This window comes from Lathyrus oleraceus, chromosome 6 (assembly GCF_024323335.1).
Source record: "Lathyrus oleraceus cultivar Zhongwan6 chromosome 6, CAAS_Psat_ZW6_1.0, whole genome shotgun sequence".
Lineage (NCBI taxonomy): Eukaryota > Viridiplantae > Streptophyta > Magnoliopsida > Fabales > Fabaceae > Lathyrus > Lathyrus oleraceus.
The window spans coordinates 118,555,996-118,563,084 of NC_066584.1; positions in this window are offsets into that span (position 1 = coordinate 118,555,996).

Sequence of the window (7,089 nt, forward strand, 5' to 3'; positions counted from 1 at the left end):
AGGTATCGAAGTGACCCAATAAGTCTTCTATATTGGGTTGGGTCGACATCATTTTCATCTGAATATTTCGATAGTTGTAATCTGGGCTTAGATGGAGTCAAAGTCGGGTTGCAATCTTGCATCTCAAATCTCTTGAGTATTTTGCCTGCATACCTTCTTTGATGCATCATCAAACCTCTACCACTCTTGTCGAATTCGATGCCAAGGAAATATGAAATGTCACCCAGATCTGACATTTTGAATTCCTTGTTGAGATCACCTTTGAAGTATTCGATCTTCTTCTTGGAGCTACTTGTTATCAACGAGTCATCGACATAGACACATAGTATAAGCAATTCATTCTTACTTCTTCTTACATATACTCCATGTTTAGATTTGAATTTCACAAATTCTTTCTCCCTTAGAAAGCCATATATCTTCTTATTCCAAGCTTTTAGAGCTTGTTTAAGTCTGTACAGGGCTTTATGCAGCATGTACATTTTTCTTGCTTCACCTTGTTGAGATCACCTTTGAAGTATTCAATCTTCTTCTTGGAGCTACTTGTTATTAACGAGTCATCGACATAGACACATAGTATAAGAAATTCATTCTTGCTTCTTCTTACATATACTCCATGTTTAGATTTGAATTTCATAAATTCTTTCTCCCTTAGAAAGCCATATATCTTCTTATTCCAAGCTTTTAGAGCTTGTTTAAGTCCGTACAGGGCTTTATGCAGCATGTACACTTTTCTTTCTTCACCTTGTTTCACAAACCCAGCTGGTTGTGCAACATAAACTTCTTATTCTAAGGGGCCATTCAGGAATGCACATTTTACATCCATCTGACACATCTTCCAGTTGTTCATGTTTGCTAGACCAACAACCAACCTGATTGTTTCGATGCTAGCAACAGGTGCAAAAACTTCATCGAAGTCGATTCCTTCTTTCTGAAGAAATCCTTTCGCCACAAGTCTCGCCTTGTGTCGAGTCACTTCTCCTTTGGGATTCAACTTCACCTTGTATACCCACTTCACATTGATTGCCTTCTTGTCTTAGGGTAATTCGACAAGTGACCAAATGTTGTTGACTTTGATTGACTTCGGTTCTTTGTTCATTGCTTCCATCCACTTCAAATCTTTCAATGCCTCAGCTGCATTGACTGGTTCGATATCTGCGTAGAAAGCATAATGTACTAGCCCACCCTCTTCATTGACCATATCATCTGATATAATCACACATTATTGCAACCTTGCAGGCATGTGTCTTGTTCTTTGAGGTCTGCTTAGGCCTGCTTCACCTCTGACTTCTTGTGGAACTTCTCTTTCGACTTCACTAGTTGGTTCATCATAAAAGATTCTCACTGAATCCTTTTTAACATTCTTAGTCCAATCCTATTCCTCAAGCTCATCTATGATCATGTCCTTGCTGATCACCACTTTCTTATTCACTGGGTCTAATAACTTGTATCCTCCAGTCGAATGATATCCTATCAGGATCATCTGACTCGACTTGTCATTAAGTTTTTTTCTCAACTGATCTGACACATGTCTATGTGCTATAGATCCAAACACCTTCAGATGACTCAAGCTAGGCTTGACACAAGACCAACATTCTTCTGGCGTGATTCCTTTTAGCTTCTTCGTCTTACATATGTTCAGGATATATGTCGCAGTCGACACAACTTCTCCCCATAATTCTTGGGTAGATGCTTGCCTTTCAACATACTTCTAACCATATTCATGATGGTTCTATTCTTCCTTTCTATGACTCCATTCTGCTGTGGAGTGTATGGTGGCACCACCTCATACATAATCCCTTCTTTCACATATAATGCATCTAAGTATTTCGACACATATTCTCCACCACCATCAGTCTTCAGAATCTTGATCTTTCGATCGCTCTGTCTTTCGACCATAAATTTAAACTTGGCAAATACCTCGATCACTTCACTTTTCTTCTTGATCAGGTAAGACCACAGTTTTCGACTGAAATCATCTATGAATGTAACAAAGTATTTGTTACCTCCAATCGAATCCACCTGGAGATGACCACATACATCAGAGTATATGACTTTAAGAATTGCCTTCGACCTGCTTCCTGCATCCTTATTGAAGTTGTTCTTATGTTGCTTCGCCTGCACATATTCTTCACACACTTAGTTTGGAATGTTGATTTTTAGTAATCCTGAAACCATATTTCTTCTCTTCAAATATATGATGTCTTTGAAATTGAGATGGCCAAGTCTATAATGTCATATCCATTCATCTCTGCTGGCTATTGTTGCAAGGCACTTATGCTCCATCACATTAAGCTCAATCTTGAATGTTCTATTCTGAGACATTGGAGCCTTCAAGATCAACCTTCCATTTTAGTCGAGAACTCTCATCATCTTGTCTTTGATCGGCACCTTTTAGTTCTTTTTGACTAACTTCCATATACTGAGAAAATTGCTCTTCATGATTGGTATGTACAACACATTTGAAATTACTGACCTCTTGCCATCTTTCCTCATAATCAGAATGTCACTAACACCTTCAGCTGCTAAAGTGTTGTCATTTGCAAATTTCACCATGTTCTTCATTGAGGGCTTTATGTTGACAAACCAATCTTTCATTCCAGACATGTGTGATGAGCATCCTGAGTCCAAGTACCACCGGTCCTTGGATCTCTCTTCATCTCTAGTTGTAACCATCAACAACATCTCTTCTTCTTCATGTTTCGCCAACTTTGCATAAGTTTCTTAATTCTTCTGTTTTTCTGGACAATCACTAGAATAATTACCATACTTCTGACAATTGTAACATTGAATGTGACTCTTGTCTAGCTTTTGACCACCACCTCTTCCTCTACCTGCAATACCACCTCTTTGGTTGCCTTGGTTCCAAGGTTTTCTCTGATTCGACCAGTTTCCTTCTTGCTGATTTCGACCAGTTGAACTGTTGTAGCCTCCTCTGCCTTTATTGCCATTCCAACTTCCTTTGCCTTTCCTTTCTTTTGCTGATTGCGCCTATAAAGCCATATCACTCTTCGACTTTCCTGCAGCTCTTTCAGCCATTCTTTGTTCATGAGATTCAAGCGTCCGTTGAAGCTCCTCCTTTATCAGTTTTGACAAATCTTTCGACTCTTCTATGCCTACTACCATGTGGTCGAACTTTGGAGCCAACGAACTCAAGATCTTTCCAACAACAGATCTTGATGTCAACACATCTCCACATACCTTGATTTGATTCACCAGTTTTGTAACCTTGGTGAAGAAATCAATTGCGCTTTCATTGTCTTCCATCTGAAGCAATTCATACGTCCTTTTGTGAGTTTGTAACCTCACCTCTTTCACCTTCTCTGCACCTCTAAACGATTTCTCCAGAATTTACCATGTTTCTTTTGCTGACTCTACATCACTAACCTTTTCAAAGTTATCTGCATCAACATATTGATGGATTATAAAGAGAGCTTTATAATCTTTCTTCTTCAATTCTTTATGTGCAGCCTTTTCTTGATCTGACGCATTTTCTGCAAGCGTTGTTACTCCTCCTTCACAAGATCCTAAAGATCTTGATAATAGAACACAGCTTTTATCTGCTTGCACTAATTTTCATATGTTCTTGAGAATCATAAGATTTGCTGGAAAATACCCGTTTGGATGATTCATTGGCGTCGTAATCCCACAAATCATTTAAACTGGAGCTCTTGATACCAGATGTTGGAAATCCACCACAGCCTATGGAGAATTTCAATTAATCTTGATGAACAAGTTTGTTATCACCCACAAAATAACAAAGAAAAGAGAAGAACAATGGAGAAATAAAGTAAAGAACGATGAAGGAAAAGAAGAATATAATTCTGCAGAGTTTCTCTCTGTCCACAAACTTTGGAAAACTTCTTATTCACTTTGCAACTGCAAAATACTGTGAATACAATATTCTCTATCTTATTACAAGAATAAGGGTTACTCCCTCTATTTATAGATTTAGGTTAACTTGCACCCCAAGCCAAAGCCCAAAACTATAAAAGCCCAAAATAGCTAACACTACTAAAATAAGCCTAAGTCGAAATCCTGTGTGAAACAACATGCTTTGACACTTCGACACACTAACACAACTCAACACTATGTGGTTCGACACTTCCTTGCTTCTGTCGAGCAACCTGCTTCGACACAAGGAATTACTATTCAATAAAATGTTATAAAACTCTTTGTTGTTTTGGCCATTTACATACATCATTTGAATGTATTTTTATGCTCAATATATAAATTAACTGTAAGTTTTAAATTAATTCTATGTTAACGAACTTGATGAATGAATCCAATCTTTAAAAATGATAGTTAGGGACGTGTAATATGCACACAGACGAGACACGTGCGTCAACACATGTAAGTTACTAGTAAACTTTAAACTTTAAAGAATATTAATGCATATTTTAAAGAGTCATGCTAAATAGTACGAAGGTTCAATTTGAAGAAATGCAAGAATGTATATTTGGCTTTATATGATTGGTGGATCAATAAATCAACTCCTATTTATACTGGATCATGGGGGGGGGGGGGGGTATTATATCTCCCTCTTATTAATCATGTATAAAGACAAGATATTTGTAAAGAGCACAAACCTTGCACCGTTACTATTTTATGCTATTGCAATCCATCACCAAACCTGTTTACATGCTCCTTAAAGTTTTATTTTTTTTCGTTCTTAATGTTTTCATTACCAATGTTTGTAATTCAGACTATTTATGATTCAAATATATAGTATATTGTTCGCATTCTCAATGGTTGTCGTGATGATTTCACGTGAATCACTAATGTTTCTTGTGGATTAATATGTTGGCAATGTCTTGAGGGTTGATCCTCAAAAAATGAACGACAAAGATTTGTTTATGGACAACAAAAGGGCTTAACAAAATGAAAGTTGCACAAGGAATAACATTATCAACAACAATATAGGAAAACAAAATAAACAAGAATAACACAATATTTTAGTTATATCAACCAAAATAAACAACATAACTCAACAAAAACAACACTGTAACTCAACAAACACCATCATTAACACAAACCTTTTACTTATCTCAACATAAAAAACATAACTCAACAAAAACATCAATATTAACACAAACATTTTATTTGTATCAACAAAAACAACAACACAACTCAACAAAAATAATAACATAACTAACAAAAATTCCAATAGTAATACAAACTTTTTACTTATCTCAACAAAAACAACAACATAACTCAACAAAAATATCAACAATAACACAAATATTTTACTTGTATCAACAAAAACAACAACATAACTCAACAAAAATAACAACATAACTAACAAAAAGCTCAACAATAACACAAATTTTGTACTTATATCAACAAAACCAACAACATAACTCAAGAAAAACATCAACAATGATAAAAACCTTTTACTTATATCAACAAAAACAATAACATAACTCAACAAAAACATACCTAACAAAAACCACAAGATTAACATGAATCTTTTACTTATCTCAACAAAAACAATAGCATAAAACCTTAATCTCATCTTAACAATAACAACAATAAATCTAAACTTTTTATTACCTCAACAAAAACAATACAATAACTAAACAAAAACAACAATATACAACCGATATGGTTTAGTGTCTCAACAACAAGAAAAAACAAACCCTAATGGAAAAATAGTTTGAACAACAAAAACATAACTCATAACATGAATGGTGAAAATCTTTCACATACCAGATATGTGAAGAGGAAGACAAGGAAATGAGTTTTGTGTTTTTGTCTTACAAGTTTTGTGCCACCTTTCCTTAATTCATACGATTTGGAGAAGATATGTTGGAATTTTCTGAAGAAATGATGTGGGAAAATTTATGGAGATTGGGAGAAGGCGTGAGAGGTTAGGTTTCACTTATGGAGTTAGGGCGCAATTCTGTTCAGAAGTGAAATAAGTATCACTTATATAGATAACATTTTTCAGAACGGTTGGAAGAAGCAACCTTGTTGAAATGTCCCTACATTTCACCATGGTTGTTAGTTTGAACATGGTGAAAAATTGTTTACTTTTAAATTCAAAAATATTAATTAAGGGAGCATACCCTTTTTGTAACAAAAAAAAATACAAAATTGTTGTTTATGGGATTCAAAGCGTGTCACTCATACACCTTTCACCACAATTGTTAGTTTGGACCGTGAGAAAAAGTATTTTTAAAAAAATAAACTTAATGAATAGATATTAATTTGGTGGAATAAATGTGTGTTATAAGAATCTTTATGAAATGTATAAATTGTAGCATGTAGAATTTTCAAATAGACTACCCTGTTGAATGTGAAGGAGAAGGGCGATCCAAAACGCAGCGGAATTTAAAATTTCTCCTTTAATGATCCTTACGAATGGGCATGATCAGTGATAGAATCGTTACCTCTTGTGGCGATTGTAACCTTTGATGCAGATCTACGGAGCGATCACGAACGTTGAACAATAACAACGCCTCTACTCAGTCCACACGAACGGATTCCTTCAATCTCAGTGCTAGCTGCTACGAATGAAGGCTTTGAGTGAGAGAGAGAGAAACGAAATTGCAACTGCACTAATGCTTCTACACAAGGGTTTTATTTATAGAACCACTTGCGTGGGCTGCAAGCTAAAAAACCCACTCAAGTGTATATGGCCCATATCTTATAATATGCCAAATCACTTAAGCGCGTGGTACCTTACCATATTTCGTATTCTACTTAAGTATACCGTACCTTACGATGTTCTACAATTCACTTAAGGGCGCCGTACATTACGGTATTCCTTAGTTACTCTATCTCTCATCAATCCGTCCTTTGTGTGTGACCCTGTAGGTTTTCGCGGCATTGACAATTATATTAAATCACGTATTTAACATAATAAACAGTGAGCGGTATCTAGCAACACATCACTGCTACCCAAGACACGAAAATGTCATGTGATCTGACAAATCCTTCTGTGATAATAATTATGTGTATAATTACCCTTTTGCCCTTATGTCTATATTGAACACAAGGCATAGACCGTGTCATCCTTGTCCAATTCAATATTGGGCCCATAAACATTTATCCTGTTACGCAGGATGGGCAAATTCCATCTAGGTCACT